We start from the raw sequence: 19,583 nt of genomic DNA on the forward strand, positions 1-19,583 counted from the left end.
AGCTTGTCGCAGCAGGATGGAGAGACATCCGTGACTCTTCACCAGCCTGACTCATCTCCGCCTCTTGGCCTCACTTCTCTCCTGTTTCAGCTTATGCTTCTAGATTTCTCTCTGCTACCAACTCTCTCAGTTCACTAAGCCTTGTTACTTCTTCAGGTTCTTACACCTCCTCCTCCCAGTCTTCTCCCCTCAATCGTTCATTGTTGTCCCACCATCAATCCCCAGGTTCTGAGCCTTCTTCCCTTGGGGGTTCTCCAGCTTGTTCCTCCACCATTCCTCTGCATCCAGTCCCTGACACAAATTCACTATGAATACATTTTCACCATTCATGATTTATAGGGATGGAAGAGAGATTCACATTTAAGCACCCATCTCCACATAACTATTTTGCTGGAGATCCATTTTCAAAATTTAAAAGGATATTTAAGAATCAGATGCCATCTTCAGTTTTTGTCTTTAGATGTTCCTTTGTGTTCAGATCAGGCCTCAGTACAATAATGTAGCACTTGGGAATGAAGATGCAGCCCAGAAGCCCAGCACTGGAGGCCAAGATAGAGAAGACCTGCACGGCCACCATGTATTTCCCCTTCGTGCTCAGGTAGGTGGGCACAAAGGACAACCAAACGCTGCAGAAGACCAGCATGCTGAAGGTGATCAGCTTGGCTTCATTGAAGGCCCCAGGCAGCTTCCTGGCTAGGAAAGTCACCGTGAAGCAGAGGGCAGCCAGGAAGCCCATGTAACCCAGGGCAGCATAAAACATGGCAACAGACCCTTCATTGCATTGCAGGGTGATCTCTCCAGCCTGGGAATGCTTGTCAGAGTCTGGGAATGGGGGAGAGATTCCCAGCCAGATGGTGCAGATGACAACTTGGACACTGGAGCAGGAAATGACAGTGGAGTTGGCCAGATTCTTCCCCAGCAATTTCCCCACTCTGTTCCCTGGCTTTGTGGCCAGGAAGGCCAGAACCACAGTGATAGTTTTTGCCAAAAGAGAAGAAATGGCAGTTGAGAAGATGATGCTGAAGACCATTTGTCGGAGAAGGCAGGTCACCTTCCTTGGCTGGCCGATGAAGAGGAAGGAGGACAAAAAGGAAAGCAGGAGGCAGATGAGGAGGATGTTGGAGAGGGCCCGGTTGTTGGCCTTGACTATGGGAGTTTCTTGGTATTTAATGAAGATTCCTAACACAACGCCTGTGGCTAAAGACAAGAGAAGGGAGATGGAAGCCAAGATAATCCCCAAATGTTCTTCATAAGCCAGAAAGGTGATGATCTTTGGGACACATTGATCTTGGCCTTTGTTTGGATATTGATCCTCTGGACACAGGGTACAATGGTTTGCATCTGAGGAAGAGAGAAAGATAGGCATCCGTAACCATCTGTATTCCAATAGACTTGGAAAAATAACATTGATGCAGGAGTGGTCAGGAAACAAGAAGGTGTGGTAGGGAGGGGCAACAGTTGATCTGTTATTTTCTCTTTTAATGTTTACCCTTGAATCTTGCCTTTCCTTTGTGGAGACAAAGGTGGTGCACAAGGTTTTTCTCACTTCAGAACTGCGAAGAACACTATAGGTAAAGCTGAGAGGCAGTGACCTCCCCTAAGAGATATGTCTGGCCTCTTTGTTGTACAGCTTATGCCAGATGCTGAAGGTGTGCCTCTTTACATTTATGTATTTATTCTATAACTCCAGCAATGTTTCTGTTAGCTGGATTGGAGGGAATTGGTTAGAAGAAGAATTGCTATCTAATTTTGAACTTTTTTTTTTGGTAGGATAACCAGTTTGGATTTAACCAAAATGCTTAAGTCCAATTGATGCATGAAGGGGTTAATGCCATAGATTAAGCTGTCCTGCTAGGCTTTGCTACGTCGCTCTCCCTCACATTGGGAGGAAGGCAAGTCTATTGTTTCCTTCAGTCTACTATGTGAACTCCAGCATGTAAAGAGATCTGAGCTTGTTGCTCCAAGCTCACTGCATGGTGTTGTTTTTTTAAAAGCCATCCTTGTGTTCCTATACAAATAATTTAGGAACATCCACCACTTTGGAGCAAGCCTAAGTTTTGCTGCCTGTGCTGTCTGAATGCTGTATGTAAAAGCTCATGAATCTGACCTTTGAAGCATTTGTAAGTAAATAATTTTTAACTTACCAAACGCATGGTCTTAGCTGTGCTGGGGGAAGTGGGAAATTTTGGAAGGAACCCAGAAGGGCATATTTTAAAGGTCCTCTATTACCACGTTTTACTTTGCTGCATATTTTAAGTCTCCACTGGGATTCTCTCACCAAAGAATACTTTCCCCAAACCTGGATTTTGGCATCTAGTAAATTCTTTTTATTTACCTATATTTTTCCTTTCTCCACCAATACTTCTAATGTATGATTTCTTAAGACAAAATCATTTTATGTTTCTTCCATGTAGTGCTCATGGTAGCCCTGTTGTAATTTTTCATCTGTTACATTATAATCACTTTCACAGAATTTATTTTCTCCCTTATAATGCTTTCGCTGTTTTAAATATTTACTACTTCCCGTTTGTCAGTTACTTTTTGTTAATATATATGAATTCATTTGCTTGCTTGCTTTTTGGTGGGGTTCATGAATCAGTTTAAAATAGCTAAAATAAGGCATTGTGGGCAGTGCAGGATCAGCCCTCTGCCTCTCCCTCTTTCTGTAGCACAGAGATCGCATCTTCAGTGCCCTTTCTTTCTTTCTTTTTTATACTTTTTATTTTGCTTTAAACAAATACAGATAAATATAAACAACCAGAATTACAAAAGAAAAATCCTTAATAATAATAATAATGGAAAAAACTACAAAAATATCAAAATACATGGCACAGAACATAAGCCATTATGGGAAAGAAAAATGAAAAAAGAAAAAGGAAAGAAGAAGGAGGAGGAAGGGGGAAAAAAGAAAAAAGAAAAAAGAGAGAGGAAAATGAGCCAAAACACAAGAAGGCTCGTCTGTTGTACGCTTCCATCCAGTTCTTAACAGATCATTATTCTTATCAATTCTCTCTATCTGCATTTCATAGAATCCCTCTTCTTGGTATCAGGGAACATTTCCCTATGCGGTATCATTCTAAACATAACCAGGTCTTTATTGATGAACCCTTATCCCCTAGATAATGCCATTTCTTTCAACTCCCTGGAAAATATGTCTTTGGAATCTTCACAGAAAGTGTGTCTGAGTGAATCGTCGGCCTACTTATCCTCTCCCGAGGAATGTGCTCTCTGTTTGAACCACCCACCTTCCTGAGCCGAGATGGTCCCTTCCACACACAGAGCGCAAGCATAGCAGCAAAATGGTTCTCCTTCTTGAAGCACCTTGGCATAGCCGGGACGGCAGCTTTCTGTACACCTGGCACGGTCTAGCCATAAGGAGAAGAAGGAGCACCAAATGTAAATTGTTAGGAGTATTTGTGACAATGGAATCCGTTTATAGGACCCAACAGAATCTCTAGTTCCACTGACTGGGAACACCCCCACCTGCCCGAGAAGCAAATTTGATGCAGGAAGGAAATCGTGATGAGAAAACCTCTTTGGTGTGTTTTCTTGTTTGTTTGACATTTATATTCCTCTTTTATATACATTAGAAAACTCAAAATGCACTGCAAAAAATACAATAGCATAATAACAGTCCTAGAAGGAAAGTAATTACAAACAACAACAAAACACACTGCTGAAGAGTAATAATAATAATAATGATAATAATAATAATAATAATACTTTATTATTTTTACCCTGCCCATCTGGCTGGGTTTCCCCAGCCACTCTGGGCGGCTTCCAACCAAATATTAAAAACAATACAGCACCAGACATTAAAAACTTCCCTAAACAGGGCTGCTTTCAGTTGCCTTTTAAAAGTAAAATAGTTGTTTATTGCAACAACCAACCAGAACTTAAAAAAATGGCAAAGGACCCCTGGATGGTTAAGTCCAGTCAAATTTGACTACGGGGAGTGGTGCTCATCTCGCTTTACAGGCCAAGGGAGCTGGCGTTTGTCCGCAGACAGTTTTTCCAGGTCACGTGGCCAGCATGACTAAGCCGCTTCTGGCGAAACCAGAGCAGCACACAGAAACACTGTTTACCTTCCCACCACTGCAGTACCTATTTATCTACTTGCACTGGTGTGCTTTCAAACTGATAGGTTGGCAGGATCTGGGACAGTGCAATGGGAGATCACTCTGTCACGGGGATTCGAACGGCCAACTTTCCCATTGGCAAGCTCAAGAGGCTCAGTGGTTTAGACCACAGCACCACCCGCGGCCAACCATAACAACAACTGGAGACGCTAACTTAAAAAATGTCTCCTGAATTATTATTGTTGTTGTTGTTGTTTTTGTTGTTGTTTAGTCATTTAGTCGTGTCCGACTCTTCGTGACCCCCTGGACCAGAGCATGCCAGGCACTTCTGTCTTCCACTGCCTCCCGCAGTTTGGTCAAACTCATGCTGGTAGCTTTGAGAACACATTATTATTATTATTATTATTATTATTATTATTATTATTATTAATGTTCCAACTCCTGCATTGTATTGAAGGGGATTTACTCCCTGGTAAACGTGCAAAGAGGGACGCGGGTGGCGCTGTGGGTTAAACCACAGAGCCTAGGACATGCCGATCAGAAGGTTGGCGGTTCGAATCCCCGTGACGGGGTGAACTCCTGTTGCTCGGTCCCTGCTCCTGCCAACCTAGCAGTTCGAAAGCACGTCAAAGTGCAAGAAGATACATAGGTACCGCTCCAGCGGGAAGGTAAACGGCGTTTCCGTGTGCTGCTCTGGTTCTCCAGAAGCGGCTTAGTCATGCTGGCCACATGACCCAGAAGCTCCCTCGGCCAGTAAAGCGAGATGAGCGCCGCAACCCCAGAGTCGGTCGCGACTGGACCTAATGGTCAGGGGTCCCTTTACCTTTACCTTAAACGTGCAAAGGATTGCAACGGAAATACTATGTGAGTTATTAAGCACGTTATTAGCCCATAACTGATGACACGTAGAATAAAGTGTTCTGTACCTTGTTAAAGCTTTGGGGCCACACAATGTCTTCCGGGTTAATGGTGAATGCCTTTCTCTCTATACTCCCAATTTTCACTCTAACACGAGATTTATTGGGAAGCATTACCCAGTTCTCAATATCATAGTTGGCTGGCAGCTGCCTGTTCTCATCCAAACGCAGACTGCCCATGGAAGTATTTGGAAACTGGATGGCCCTTAAGAAAGGGTGGAGCTGGAATGACAGAGAAAGCATGAAACTACATGAGGTGGTCTTGTAAAGCAATCAGGGAATTCTGGGAAGTAATTGACAATGAATTAAAAAAGATATTTGAAAAAACCTTCCCCGCAAAACCCAAGGCATTCCTTTTGCGAATGGTAACAATGAAAGTCCCTAAAACACAAACAAACAAAAAATTATTATATGCTACTACTGCGGCTAGAATCTTATTGGCACAAAAGTAGAGAACGAATATGGTGCCCATCAAGGAAGAGTGGCAGTTTAAAAGAGCTTTTTTTTGTGTGCTATCTTGTTGTTTCCTTACATTATAAACATCCCTGTGGTCTTTTCACAAGGAGCTGTATGTTGTTGTCGTTTAGTCGTGTGTGACTCTTTGTGACCCCATGGACCAGAGGATGCCAGGCACTCCGGTCTTCCACTGCCTCCCACAGTTTGGTCAAACTCATGCTGGTAGCTTCGAGAACACTGTCCAACCATCTCGTCCTCTGTCATCCCCTTCTCCTTGTGCCCTCCATCTTTCCCAGCATCAGGGTCTTTTCCAGGGAGTCTTCTCTTCTCATGAGGTGGCCAAAGAATTGGAGCCTCAGCTTCAGGATCTGCCCTTCCAGTGAGCACTGATTTCCTTAAGAATGGAGAGGTTTGATCTTCTTGCAGTCCATGGGACTCTCAAGAGTCTCCTCCAGCACCATAATTCAAAAGCATCAATTCTTTGGCGATCAGCCTTCTTTATGGTCCAGCTCTCACTTCTATACATCACTACTGGGAAAACCATGGCTTTAACTATACTGACCTTTGTTGGCAAGGTGATGTCTCTAAAGGAGCTGTATATGAATACTTAAATATAAATCCATATAGGTAAATGAATAAAAACACATTGCATCTCACCATAGTGGGGAAGACTCTGACCAGGAGACGTTTGTGGCTGCTCAACCTGTGTTCCAGGTGTTTAATTATTGGTGGGCAACTTCAATGTCCAGCAGAGATGCGAGGGGATGAGGAGCATCCAGCTTTGGTTAGGAAAGCTGGATCTCTCTAAGGGAACCAGGGAGGAACCACTAGATATGGGGGAGCCTTCTGATATAAACGCCATTGCCAACTCCTCGAAAGATTCCATCAACGGTGTCTCCGAAAAATTTTACACATCACCTGGGAAGACAGGTGAACTAATGCCAGTGTACTGGAAGAAGCATAGACCCGTGTTGAAGCAATGATTCTTCAACATCAACTTCGTTCGACTGGTCATGTTGTGCGGATGCCTGATTACAGTGGTACCTCGGCTTACAGACGCTTCAGGTTACAGACTCCGCTAACCCAGAAATAGTACCTCGGGTTAAGAACTTTGCTTCAGAATGAGAACAGAAATCATGCGGCGGTGGTGCGGAGGCAATGATGCCCCATAAGCTAAAGTGGTGCTTCAGGTTAAGAACAGTTTCAGGTTAAGAACAGACCTCCAGAACGAATTAAGTTCTTAACCCGAGGTACCAGTGTATTGTCTTCCAAAGCAACTACTCTATTTCTAACTTAAAAATGGAAAGCGTAATGCTGGTGGTCAACAAAAGAGGTTCAAAGACTCTCTCAAGGCAAATATTAAAAAATGTAGTATAAAGACAGACAACTGGGAAACACTGGCCCACGAGTGCTCCAACTTGAGAACAGCCTTTACCAAAGGTGTCATGGGCTTTGAAGACGCTTGAACTCAGGAGAAAAGGGAGAAACATGCTAAGAGGAAGGCACACTTGGCAAACCCTCACCATGATCAACTCCCGCCCGGAAACCTATAGCTTCACTGTGGAAGGATGTGTGCATTCACAATTGGCCTCCACAGTCACTTACACTTTTAATACTGGGTTTATAGAAGACAATCTTACTCGGCTACGAGGGATCACAGCAGAAGAAGAAGAAGAAGAAGGAGAAGGAGGAGGAGGAGGAGGAGGAGGAGGAGGAGGAGGAGGAGGAGGAGGAGAAGGAGAAGGAGAAGGAGAAGGAGAAGGAGAAGGAGAAGGAGAAGGAGAAGGAGAAGGAGAATGGGCTGACCTCCACCACGAGACTCACTAATTGGATTTCCTCCACAATGGGCACACTTTTTATCTGACAATTATTCCATAGCTGGGAGAATGGATTACAGTTTGCAAATGCACAAGTGAATACCTGCCATGGCTTCAGCCTTCGATGTTCCAACCTTTCTCCTCCACCCACCGTCAACATCCACTTTGATCTAGATAAGTACATAGAATTTAAGGCGTGTGCCACAACTTGGACATTGAGGTAAGTGCTGTAGCTGTCTTGAGACAGGGCTCTCTCCCGCTCCTCTTTAGGCAAGGTCTCCAGTTTATCCTTCTCTGTGCATCTTGTCTGACCTTTTTTGGCCAGCGCGTGCTTTGAATATGAGCAATGGTATGCATTCTGCCAAAACAGCCCAAGGAGATAGGAACGTGGCTTATAGCAGTGATGTTTGGTCCTTTGTGGGGGTTTCATTAAAAAGGACAAAGAACCATGGATGTACTGGAAGAAATCAAGATCGAAAGACAAATTGAAGTTGATGTCCTGAGAACCTGCAGTGATCCAGACTTTTGCCCCAATTTCTTTCTCAAGTGTTCCTTGTAGTGCCTTAACTGGCATCCATCCCATTTGGGTGGTTTCGTAGTAAACGATTACAGTGAATTGTCTCCAAATGGCAAATGGTTCACTCGGGCCGAGGATTTGAAGTGGATTATTTTCATGCACTCTTTTTGATAAGGCAATGCAAATTCCGTTACTGGTCGTAAGAGCTGTGAAGGCTCTCAAGAACCTTTCACCATTCTCATTGTCTGGAGCAATGAGACCAATCCACGTCCATCCAAAATGCAGGAGCAACTTCACAACCCCAAGATACTGATTTTCTTCTTTGGGGACGATCCGATATACAAAAGGGAACTGGGTTTTATCATCAAGAAGATGAGCAACAGAGCCATAACTGATCTGGTGAGGAAAGTAAGAATTAATGTTTTGCTTTGTTTTCAGGATAAGGAATAGACCGCAATACCTCAAGGACTGCCTCTGTCCATCTGAACCTACCCAGACCATGAGATCATCTTCTGAGGCCCATCTTCTGAGGCCCTTCAAGAGGTTCAGAGGGTGGCAACACGAGAACAGGACCTTCTCTGCAGTGGCTCCCCATCTGTGGAATGCTCTCCCCAGGGAAGTTTGCCTGGCACCTTCATTGTACACCTTTAGGCGCCAGGCAAAAATGTTCATTTTTAACTAGGCCTTTGGTTGATCCTAGTTACATCCTATGCCCTTTTAAAAATGTGTGGGTTTTTTTGTCAGCGGGGCGGGCTATTGGACTGTTGTTTTTATTTTTATTAGGTATTTTGTGGTTATACATCTTGATTTTATTCTGTGAACCGCCCTGAGACTCCAGGTATAGGGCGGTATATAAATTCAATCAATCAATCAATCAATCAATCAATAAAATTGTTACAAAAGTTGGGTGCCTCCCCCTGTCTCTGCTGACCAGTAGCAAGAGCCCATGGGGTTCCAGGCACTCACCCCGGGTCTGAGTTCCTTCGGACAATTAAGACATGGCAGAGACTGTCATAGCTTTAAGAAATATGGTTCATTCACCTATTTACACCTTCAGTCTGCATGGAGCGAGTCCAGATCTTACAGCATTACATTTCAAGAGGGCCCAAGGCATCTCTCCCAGGCAGCTCTGCGGTCCACACCTCTGCGGTCAGCCTGCCCAAAGATGGATCCCAGACCAAAATTCCAGAATTACTAGAATGGCGAGCTAAAATTTGTGAATTTGTGGAGATGGCAAAGTTAACAGCATCAATCAGAGGCTGTTCTAATAATTTTTTTATAAAGAGTGGGAATGCGTAAAGGATTACATGAAAAGAGTTGGCTTCGGAGCCTAAAATTAATATGCAACAGCTTAAAGGGCGCAAGGTTATAGGATGATATTAAAACAAATATGGAACAACAAATATAAACAGCTGTTAACACAACAAAAAACAACAACAGTATGTAAAGAAGATCGCACATGGGTGAAGGGAAGCAACGGGTTTAGGGGGAGGGAGGTGAGGGCATTAATTGAAAAATTGTTAAAGATATATATGGGAGATTAAGAGATTAAGGATAAGGAACCAAAAGAAGAAGACAAATATTAAGGAATAGTAAGATAAGGGAATCTGAGAAGAATCAGTACAAATGAAAATATGAGACTCAAGGTTTTGTTATATATTGTTTTATCTTGGATGTGAAGTCTTCTGTTGTAAAGATTGTACATAAAATGAATAAAGAAGAGAAATATAAGATGGATCCCAGATGGATATACTTGCATTTTGATGTGCTTTTGAACTGCTAGGTGGGCAGGAGCTGGGACCCAACAACGGGAGCTCACCCCGTCACGGGGATTCGAACTGCCAACCTTCCGATCAGCAAGCCCTAGGCTCAGTGGCTTAGACCACAGCACCACCAGCATCCCTAGCTTAGTCAGGCCGTTTTGCATAGGCTAGTCCAGAAAATCCTCTGTAGCTTGTATTTCTCCCTTCACATCCCAAATAATCAAAATCCTTGGATTTTATTAATTTATAGAGTTTATGCACCCCCCCCAGTCTATAATAATATTTATTAACCAAAATGATTACTAATTAACTGTGTTGGCTGGTGATGCTAGGAGTTTTAATTTGAACCATCTGGAGGGTACTAGGTTGATGGAGGCTGGGAATTGAAGAAAGCCTCAGGATTTTCATACTTTCTGATGCCCTTCACTCCTTGGGAGAAAAACTGGAATTTTATGCAGCTGAAGTTCTCCTCTGTCCACCCATACCCCACCTTCATACCTGTGGGATTTTGTAGATGCCTGACATGGTTGAAATCTCTATCGAGATTATAGAATTGCTTCCTTCAAGAATTGCCAGGAGTTTATTCTGTTTCCCACATTTGTAGTTTGGAATATTGCTTTCTCCGCCTGCAAGCAGTTTGAGCATGGCATGGGAAGTCCTCCGTGCGTCGAAATAGTTTTCGTAGAGGTTATAGCCCAAGGTGATGTTGGGTAAGAGCCTGGGATCCTGGTTGATTTCCTGGACTGTGAACAAGAAGGACAAAATGTGCCAGTAGTACATAGATGACAAGCTGCAAAATAGCAAACAATTAAGAAGCGTCAAAATGTTTTGCACCATTTATTAAAAACAAACATTGTTTGAACCCCAAATAATAATCTGGGTGTCCGTTATAGAATAACAATGGGGAGATGTCTGTTCCACTGCAGTTCAAAGTACAAAATTTGAATATGAAATACTGCAGTTACTTCAGTTGTCAGGGCTGTAGAAATGTCACTTTGTGGAAAAGCAGAGCTCAGTCTTCACGCTGGAAGGGTGAAAAGGCTGCAACCCCATTTAGCTAACAGGAAACACTATTGAATGAATGGGACTTACTTTTCAGTAGACAAATTTAGTATTTTGCTGTAAATCAAAATCTAGTTATGGGCAGTACAGACCTTCAGTGAAAGAAACCAAAGGAGATCAGAAGGACCTCTTGTGCCCTTTCTTTGAGTCTTCCCTTTGCAAGTGAAACCAGTTATTTCTTGAGTATTTAGGAGTGCAGGTGAAGAAGTATAACAGCCACCTGCTTATTGGAGAACAGGCTTTACCAAAGGTGTCATGGACTTTGAAGCCTTTTAAACTCAGGACGAAAGGGAGAAACGTGCTAAGAGGAAGGCACGTTTGGCAAACCCTCACCGTGATCAACCCCCAGTCAGAAACCTATGTCCCCAGTGTGGAAGGACGTGTGGCTTCAGAATTGGCCTCCACAGTCACTTACGGACACACCGTTAAGACCTTGTTCATGGAAGACAATCTTACTTGGCTATGAGTGATTGCCCAAGAATTACTTACCCATCAAACTTGGATAAGGGGGACTGGGAAAAGATGTATGGCTGTTGCTTGATAAAGTTTTGAGGTGATACGATCCCACTAATGAGGAAGTGTCCAGGCCGGTAGTAATTGAGGGCTTCATTTTCTTCCCTGATCATATTCAAGGGGCATTTTGTCTTCAGGGCACTTTGTCCACAGACTCGATGGGGTATTAGCAGCAGAAGCAGCAACAGAAGTAGCAGGGAGGTCATTCTGGTTTGGCCTCCTGATCTCCTCTCTTCTTCAGTGCCAGTTTATCAGAAGAAATGAAAAACTCTTGTATGATCAAAGCTGCAGTGACTTTATCAACGTGGGTGGTGTTCAGCCATGATTTCAGAGGCATTAAACGCCAAGCAGGTATCCCCCCCCCAATCTTTTACCTGCCCGAACTCTTGGTATAAATCTGTTTCTGATATGGGATATATTCTGTGCACAAGTGTAACCAATAATCTCATGCTGACCTTGATTCTGATGTTTAGGTAATTGCCAAAAAATACCTTTTGAGCTTTGGTGAGGGATTTTGATAATTCACCCTGGTTTTGATAATTATAAAGGGATTAAGAGTCACCTCTGCAGCTTCCTGTAGTCTTTGCATGACTCGAGGGGCAAGTGAAAAGCTGGAGAAAAACATGTTTGTGAGAAATCACAGAGGCAGCTCCAAAGTTCTTCAGTCGGGAGGGGCAGTTAGTATTGCCTGAACTTTGCTTGACATGAACTTAAGAAATATCCTATGACTGGCTTAGTCCAAAGGCCAATGCAGTCCAATGGCTGCCCACAGTGCTCATTCCGATACCTATGGAAAGCCAATCAATTCCACTGGAAAAACGGTTATGTCCATGTGGAGATGGCAGTATTGAGTCAGTGGCTCATGTGCTTCTGGGTTGCACTCTTTACGAAGATTTGAGGAGTGAGGAGTTATTACGCTTCTATTATTGTCCATGCCGGGTCGCTCAACCATTGCTTCTTTTTTTTTGAGTTTTATTTATTTATTAACGTTCTTATGTTACATCGGTAAACATTATCATATTACATCACAAGGCTTATTATAATATAATTTTCAGCATGTATACAAAGTTTATATAGAAAGTTTATATACCTAAAGAAAGAAAAAACAAGGACAAAAAACTATTCCAAGATCATATATGTACCAACACTTTGGACTTCCTGTCTATCCCATTGTATATTCTGTATCTAGTACATCTGTATTGCTTAGAAGGTACCAGTCCCTCATCCACGAGAAGCAGGCAGCCTCACAGTATAATTTTAAATCGGGGAGACCAAAGCCTCCCCTTTCCTTAATATCTATTAAGACCTTATGTTTTATTCTTGGTCTTCTCCCTGACCAAATGAATTTAGATATTTCTTTCTGCCAGCTGTCAATGCAGCCTGTTTTCCCAATAACCGGTATAGTCTGAAACAAGAAAAGCATCTTTGGCAAAATGTTTAATTTAACCGCCGATATACGGCCCCAAAATGATATTTTTAATTTGCTCCACATCTCCATGTCTCTTTTAATTCCTGCCCAGCACTTAACATAACATAAGTTATGCCCTACCTGGCTAGAAGAGCCAACCTGCTGATGCAATGCATCACTATACCATTTAAGAACAGCATGGGGAGCAGGCCCAAGCTAATGTTATTAAAGGTCATGCCAACCTTATACGTGGGATGAAAGCATCCAAAATGTCCAACCAAAGAAGAATGGCAACTTAAGCTGACAGAATATGCGCAGCTTGCAGGCTTAACATATAGTATAAGAGAACAAGAAGAACGTACGTTTAGAGAAGATGGGGAAACGTTTATTGAATATATGGGAAATAACTGTACAGCTGAAAACACTGGCAGCATTAAGATAAATTCAACAGTGTAAACAAGTTATGATGGATGCAATAATGAAAAACCGATTGGTATGTTGTTGTTTAGTCGTTTAGTCGTGTCCGACTCTTCGTGACCCCATGGACCAGAGCACACCAGGCACTTCTGTCTTCCACTGCCTCCCGCAGTTTGGTCAAACTCATGCTGGTAGCTTCGAGAACACTATCCAACCATCTCGTCCTCTGTCATCCCCTTCTCCTTGTGCCCTCCATCTTTCCCAACATCAGGGTCTTTTCCAGGGAGTCTTCTCTTCTCATGAGGTGGCCAAAGTATTTGAGCTTCCAGCGTTATAACTTTTATATGCCTGTTGTCTTTGTCCATGGAGTTTTCTTGGCAGAGATTGGTATAGTTTCTGTAAAATATGCAGGGATTTATGATATGTAAAATAAACCATGGAAAGAGAAGAAGGGAAGTCATTGATATCTTAAGGATGTAAAAATGAGTACTTTAAAATGTGAAACAGAAAATTTAATTCTATCATCTATCTATCATCTATCTATCTATCTATCCATCTATCTATCATCTATCTCATCCAAAATGCTAAATGCTAAGTAAAGGGTTAATACTCTCAAGGGCTATAGCAGGGATGCAAACTTGAATAAAATATTGGAGAGGCCCAGGTAAGCCCCACCCCACATAACTGATCATATTATATCACACACACACACCATTTGAATGGCAATGCCCATTAATTTTGGGGAGCCCAGGCCCCCCCCAAATATTTTATTGGGGGCTGAAGAGACCTCAGCCCCTAGGTGTTGGTTTCTATGGGCTATAGAATTCCAATATATAATTCTGTGATGCCATACACCTTCTGCCAGAGGCAGTTATGTCAGTTGGTACAGTTATGGAAGTTATGAACTGCACAGCCAGTGTAGTGTAGTGGTTAAGAGCGGTGGACTCGTAATCTGGGGAACCGGGTTTGCGTCTCCGCTCCTCCACATGCAGCTGCTGGGTGACCTTGGGCTAGTCACACTTCTTTGAAGTCTCTCAGCCCCACTCACCTCACAGAGTGTTTGTTGTGGGGGAGGAAGGGAAAGGAGAATGTTAGCCGCTTTGAGACTCCTTAGGGTATTGATAAAGCGGGATATCAAATCCAAACTCCTCCTCCTCCTCCTCCTCCTCCTCCTCCTCTTCTTCTTCTTCTTCTTCTTCTTCTTCTTCTTCTTCTGTGTTAGAGCAGTGGTTTTCAACCAGTGTGCTGTGGAACCCTGTGGTGCCTTGAATGATGGTCATGGGTGCCGCAGGCAACCCTGGCCTCTGTCCCTCTTTCCTTTTTTAAAAAAGAATAATAATAATATTTATTACTTTTGAAGATTACAAAAAGGAAAAAAGGAAGGGGGAAAAAAAAGAAAGAACAATACAATACAATGTATAAACAATACACAACACTAACACAATAAGCTAAGCAAGACAAAGCAAAAACAATTTAGAACACACATCATACCATTTCAATATCATATCTTACATTCACTTGTTTCAACGACCTCCTCACACCTCCCTTTTTGTATTCCACTTCTATTAATAGTTTCAGCAATTCCTTTCCATCTTCCTCTATTTTCTGTCATATAGTTGTCTTAACATATTTTAACCTCATTTTCCCTTTAATACTCCAATAATCTACTTGTACTTAATTCCTTCTAACATTTCTACTAAAGCCATATAGCTTCATTCCAACATTTTTCTAACACTCATTAATTTTACAATATTTCCATAAATAGTCTTTAAACTTTTTCCAATCTTCTTCCACCGTCTCTTCTCCCTGGTCTCGGATTCTGCCAGTCATTTCCGCCAATTCCATATAGTCCATCAACCTGGTAATCTTCTGTCCAAAGCTCTTAAGTCTTTTCCAAGTCCCTTCTGCAAGTCTTCTTCGTATTTATACATGCACTTTACTTTGTCTTCTACTGATCTTATTTTTATTTTCCTTCCTTTGAGACTGAAGAGTAGATCTCAGGGGAACTCCCACCTAGAGATGATTTTATTCCTTCTCGACAGGACAACCAAATCTCCGCAGTTAAAACTAAGATCCAAAAGATATTTCAGAACGTCTTTCAAAATTTTTCCAGGTCTGAAGGCCCTCACAATCTTAATCTCTTCTTGACCCAAGTCCAGGTCCCAAAAATCAGCAAGTTCCTGTGTGAGGGGATCTATCAAACTTTCCTTCTCCAGTTCAGGTAGAGCTCTGATCCTCGAAATCTGATTTTCTTTAAATTCAATCATAGAAGGCATCAACTTATGATCATCAAGTTGCATCCATAAGGCTGGGACTCTCTCTCTCTTCAGTTGTGTTACTTTAGGTTCAACAACAACAACTTTCTCCCTAGCCTTCTCCGCAGTTTGCCATGTCAAAGTAGATTCCTGTATCAATTTCTGAATGGTTTCTGTATTAATGTTCACTTTTTGTCCCAAATTATTGATTTTGGTAGTTACCACATCCACCTTCTTGTTAAGCTGTTCCAGTGAGTCGTTTATCTTACTTAATGCAACCGCTAAGGCCTCTTCTGTCGACATTCTTAACCGATTCAAGGTCAGTCCCAGAATCTCACAGCTTTTTATCTTGCAGCTGGAAATTCCCCCAGCTCAGCTCTTATAACAGTTTCAAAGGCTTCCTCTAGAAGGAAACAGTTTCTATTTGTATTGGTCCTTTTAGACACAGTTCAAACAATAAAATTAGTTTCAATTTTCAGTTACTTTTACTCCTTTTTAAACGCAGATGGAGACAATGGAAACAATGTCTTTCTCTTATTTAACTAGCTGTCAGTGAACGTTCTAATCACAGTCAATGAGCATTCTAAAGCACGTCAATCCTGCTGGCAGCCCGTTTCCAGGATCGGAGCGGCGGTATTTTAACTCTGTTCGCTCTCTCCTGCAGGTATATTCAGTCCAAAACTTGCCCCCCTCTTCTCCTGCCACCAAGGGGGGTTTAGTATTTTTTACCGATGGAAGTTTAGTCCTTTACAGTAGACTTTCCGCGACTTCAACTTGCATCCTCTTTGCTTCAATCTATTTACAAAAGGGGAAGGTGGACTTCCTGTTTTGGACCTCCCCGTTTCGACACCAAATTAAGACGTTTAAAAATCCAATTCTCCACTCTACTCACGGGTAGTTGCTTTAAGATCAAATTGTCCACAGGAAAAAGTCAGCGCTCTCCGGCAACAGCTATGCGGCTTCGCTCCGTGGAAGAAGCAATCAATTCGAAGCACCGCGCCACTCACCCCACATCGCTCCGGATCCCCGAAACCGGGTTTCCCCGCGAGTAGGGGAGGCGCAAAAGGTACCAGCCGAATCCCACGTTCACAGGCTTCACCCGCCTGTGATTTTTAGTGGGTCTCCGCCTTCGCCGTGGCGGCCAGACCCGAATTTCCACGAGGCAAATTCCTCCCGATCAGAGGAATTCCGCCATTACTGGAGGCGCCAACCCGGAAGTCCCCCTCTGTCCCTCTTTCCTTCTCTCCCTCCTCTGATGCCCTCTTGTGTCTCTGCCTCCCCACAGGCTTGCACAACTGTTCGTTGCAGCAGCCGTGGCTACAAGCTCCGCTGGCGAATGGTGCCTCTGGGGCTGGCCAGGGGGTGCTGGGTGCCAGGAGCTGAGGTGGCCTTGGAGTAAGCAAGCAAGGGGGTGAGGGAGTCCAGCCAGCCAGTCCGCCAGCCCCTGCTCTTGGGAATGGACAGACAAGTTCCAGGCCCCTGTGGAGCAGTGTGAGGAGGTACCTGTCTTTGGGGCAGCAGGGGGCAGCTCAGAGACCAGGGGCGGCAGCAGCGGCCGCCCGGAGAACTCTCAAGGAGAGTAGGCTGAGGGAACACCTTACAAGGGACAGTGTTCAAAAAAGGGTGAGAGCCTGCCAACTCTGCAGGTAAAGGGTGATCCAACTGGGCCCCTGAGCCCCAACAGGGGTGCCACAGAAAGAATGTAGTTGGTCAAGGGAACTGTGGACCCAAAAAGGTTGAAAGCCTCCATGTTAGAGCATCTGAGCACTAGGCCTGTTCTGTTGTGCTGTGTTCTGCCTCAGAGTTAGTCAGGCTGTAACAGCTTTTTCCTAGATTCAAATCTACGTAATATGTATTAGCAGCATAAGTCTGCCTTGTACACTTAATCTAACAAGTGCAAGTATGCTGAGTAAAAGTTATTTGTTATTTAAACTTCAAAAAGATAGTGCCTTGCGTAATTGACAGAGGAGAGAGTTAGCATTCCACTCCTCTGTTGCTGGATGTGTGATTGTTACATCACATGTCTGTGTTTACTTTCTAGTCTCGGAAAGCCTGAGAACGGAAGCTAGCCTTATCTCTTCCGCTCTGTTGTGTTTTTGTACTTTTTACTTTTTGTTCTTTCTCGGAGCTGAAGTGAGAGAACTCCATGACCACTTTGTCCTGTATATAAAGGTAAAGGGACTCCTGACCATTAGGTCCAGTCGCGGACGACTCTGGGGTTGTGGCGCTCATCTCCCTTTATTGGCCGAGGGAGCTGGAGTACAGCTTCTGGGTCATGTGGCCAGCATGACTAAGCCGCTTCTGGCGAACCAGAGCAGCGCACAGAAACGCCGTTTACCTTCCCGCCAGAGCGGTACCTATGTATCTACTTGCATTTGATGTGCTTTTGAACTGCTAGGTTGGCAGGAGCAGGGACCGAGCAACGGGAGCTCACCTCGTCATGGGGATTCGAATTGCCAACCTTCTGATCGGCAGGCCCTAGGCTCTGTGGTTTAACCCACAGCGCTGCTCGCGTCCCTGTATATACTGCTTAATAAAAACTTAGAATGAGCACACCAATCTCCACTTTGTTTCTGCTGATCTCTGCTGAGTGTGCGTGCACATAGGTATCTGCCATGTGTTGCTGGAGCGTGCCGGGAGTGATGATTTATGGACGTCCTGGAGCTGCACAACTTCAGGAAGACACCCGGAGAGGTTTGTTTCATCTCACGGGCTGCGTGGACCCCTCCGGCGTATTCCAACAGAGAGTTGCTCTACACGAGGGAGAGTATGGAAATGAGGTTATCTGAGCCTAGGTATGTCTACGCAGGAGATATACTGAATAGAAATGACCCTCATCTCCACCTCTGCTCTGCAGGGGAACCCCAGGAAAAAGATACATTCTGTGTTGGGAAGGTAGCCAAAGTAGCCTTTTGGGTCAAATGGGGATGGTCTGGCAGTCCAAAGAAGAAGAAGAGTTTGGATTTGATATCCCGCTTTATCACTACCCGAAGGAGTCTCAAAGCGGCTAACATTCTCCTTTCCCTTCCTCCCCCACAACAAACACTCTTTGAGGTGAGTGGGGCTGAGAGACTTCAGAGAAGTGTGACTGGCCCAAGGTCACCCAGCAGCTGTATGTGGAGGAGCGGAGACGCGAACCCAGTTCACCAGATTACGAGTCTACCGCTCTTAACCACTACACCACACTGGCTCAAATTGGCCTAAATTGGCTTGTGGGCCAAAGGTCCCTACTGCTTGTCTTAAAAGCAAATCTTGTTCCAGACACCTGTGAACACCACCCCACAGCGAGGTTAGACATGGTCAGCTGCCTCCATCTCAGAGTCTACAGCCAGATATGGGAGTTTTTGTGTATATGTTTTTCTCCAGTCCTGCACCTGCACATGAGCCATGGAAAGAGTTCACAATGTTGCAGAGGCAATGCTTCGTATAATTATCAAGATAATAGTGATTCCCTTCCCTTCGGCACCTGCTTCTCAAGAAAGCTCCAGAGCTTTGTCCAAAGCTCACCTCTGAATCCACTAAAATAAACATCATTATTGAGAACGACATGACGCAATCTCTTTCATCTGAGCTGGAAAGGACCAGCCCATAAATGCTTTCTGTACCCCTGAGAGCTTGGCTTCAGTTTTAGGGCAGGTGAGTTTTATTATGAGACAGTGAGGTTGACTTCCATCCCCTTCAGATGTGGAGTCTTGGTTGGGCTCCACCCAACGTAAGGAAAGCCACTGGACTTTGCAAAAAGGGTTTGGCTTCGTCTAATGATTTTCTCACTGAGAGGAGCAGTCGCAAGGGAGGGGTCTGTTTCAGGCAGACACAGAATGGTTCTTGTTTTCGTTCTCCTCCTCCTCCTTCTGCCTTATGCAGACTGTGGGATGAAGGCAAAATGCTCCTTGACTCTGGAGGGAGATCAGATAGGCCCATTCAATTATCACAGGCCAGGAGACCACCTCATTAGTGGGGTCATCTCTGCCACAAGAGCTTTATTTAATCCACAGCACTTCAACGTCTCTCCCTCTACCAGCTTTTTCCGGTATGTCATTTTATGGGGGTGGGCTTACTGCTGCTCCACTCACAACTAATTTCAAGAGCTCCAATTGCTCCCAATCGACAGGCTCTTTCCTGCTTCTACTAAACCCCGTTTTGTTTTTGGAGAGAGATTTTTTGGGTGCACCAGTGCTAAGGCACCACTGACTGCATAATAACCTGCCTTTCAGAAAGTTGGCAAGGGTTCCCTTTCAGCTGTGAAGCAGAGTAGCTTCTACATACTCAGCTTTTTAGAGACTTTGAGAAAGAATCCTGTGGCTAAAGAGGTTCTTTTAAGTTCTGCAAGTGGGAAAGGTCAGGGCAAACCCCGCTTGCTGCTCCCCACATCTTATTCA

The 19,583-nt window shown here is 44.0% G+C and overlaps 1 long non-coding RNA gene and 1 pseudogene across 2 annotated transcripts; both read right to left on the reverse strand.

Moving 5' to 3' along the window:
* Nucleotides 1–298: 298 nt before the first annotated feature.
* Nucleotides 299–10,406, reverse strand: LOC310757324 (vomeronasal type-2 receptor 26-like; annotated as a pseudogene). Its single transcript, XR_014552325.1, has 5 exons — nucleotides 10,048–10,406; nucleotides 7,373–8,182; nucleotides 5,006–5,218; nucleotides 3,246–3,365; nucleotides 299–1,341 (listed from the first exon to the last, which is right to left on the reverse strand). The product of XR_014552325.1 is annotated as a vomeronasal type-2 receptor 26-like (transcript).
* Nucleotides 10,407–12,895: 2,489 nt separating this feature from the next.
* Nucleotides 12,896–14,187, reverse strand: LOC310757498. Its single transcript, XR_014545270.1, has 2 exons — nucleotides 13,662–14,187; nucleotides 12,896–13,345 (listed from the first exon to the last, which is right to left on the reverse strand). It is a non-coding gene; the product is annotated as an uncharacterized lncRNA (long non-coding RNA).
* Between the last annotated feature and the right edge of the window lie 5,396 nt (nucleotides 14,188–19,583).

Source organism: Podarcis filfolensis (assembly GCF_964270895.1).
Source record: "Podarcis filfolensis genome assembly, chromosome: 2".
NCBI classification, from domain to species: domain Eukaryota; kingdom Metazoa; phylum Chordata; class Lepidosauria; order Squamata; family Lacertidae; genus Podarcis; species Podarcis filfolensis.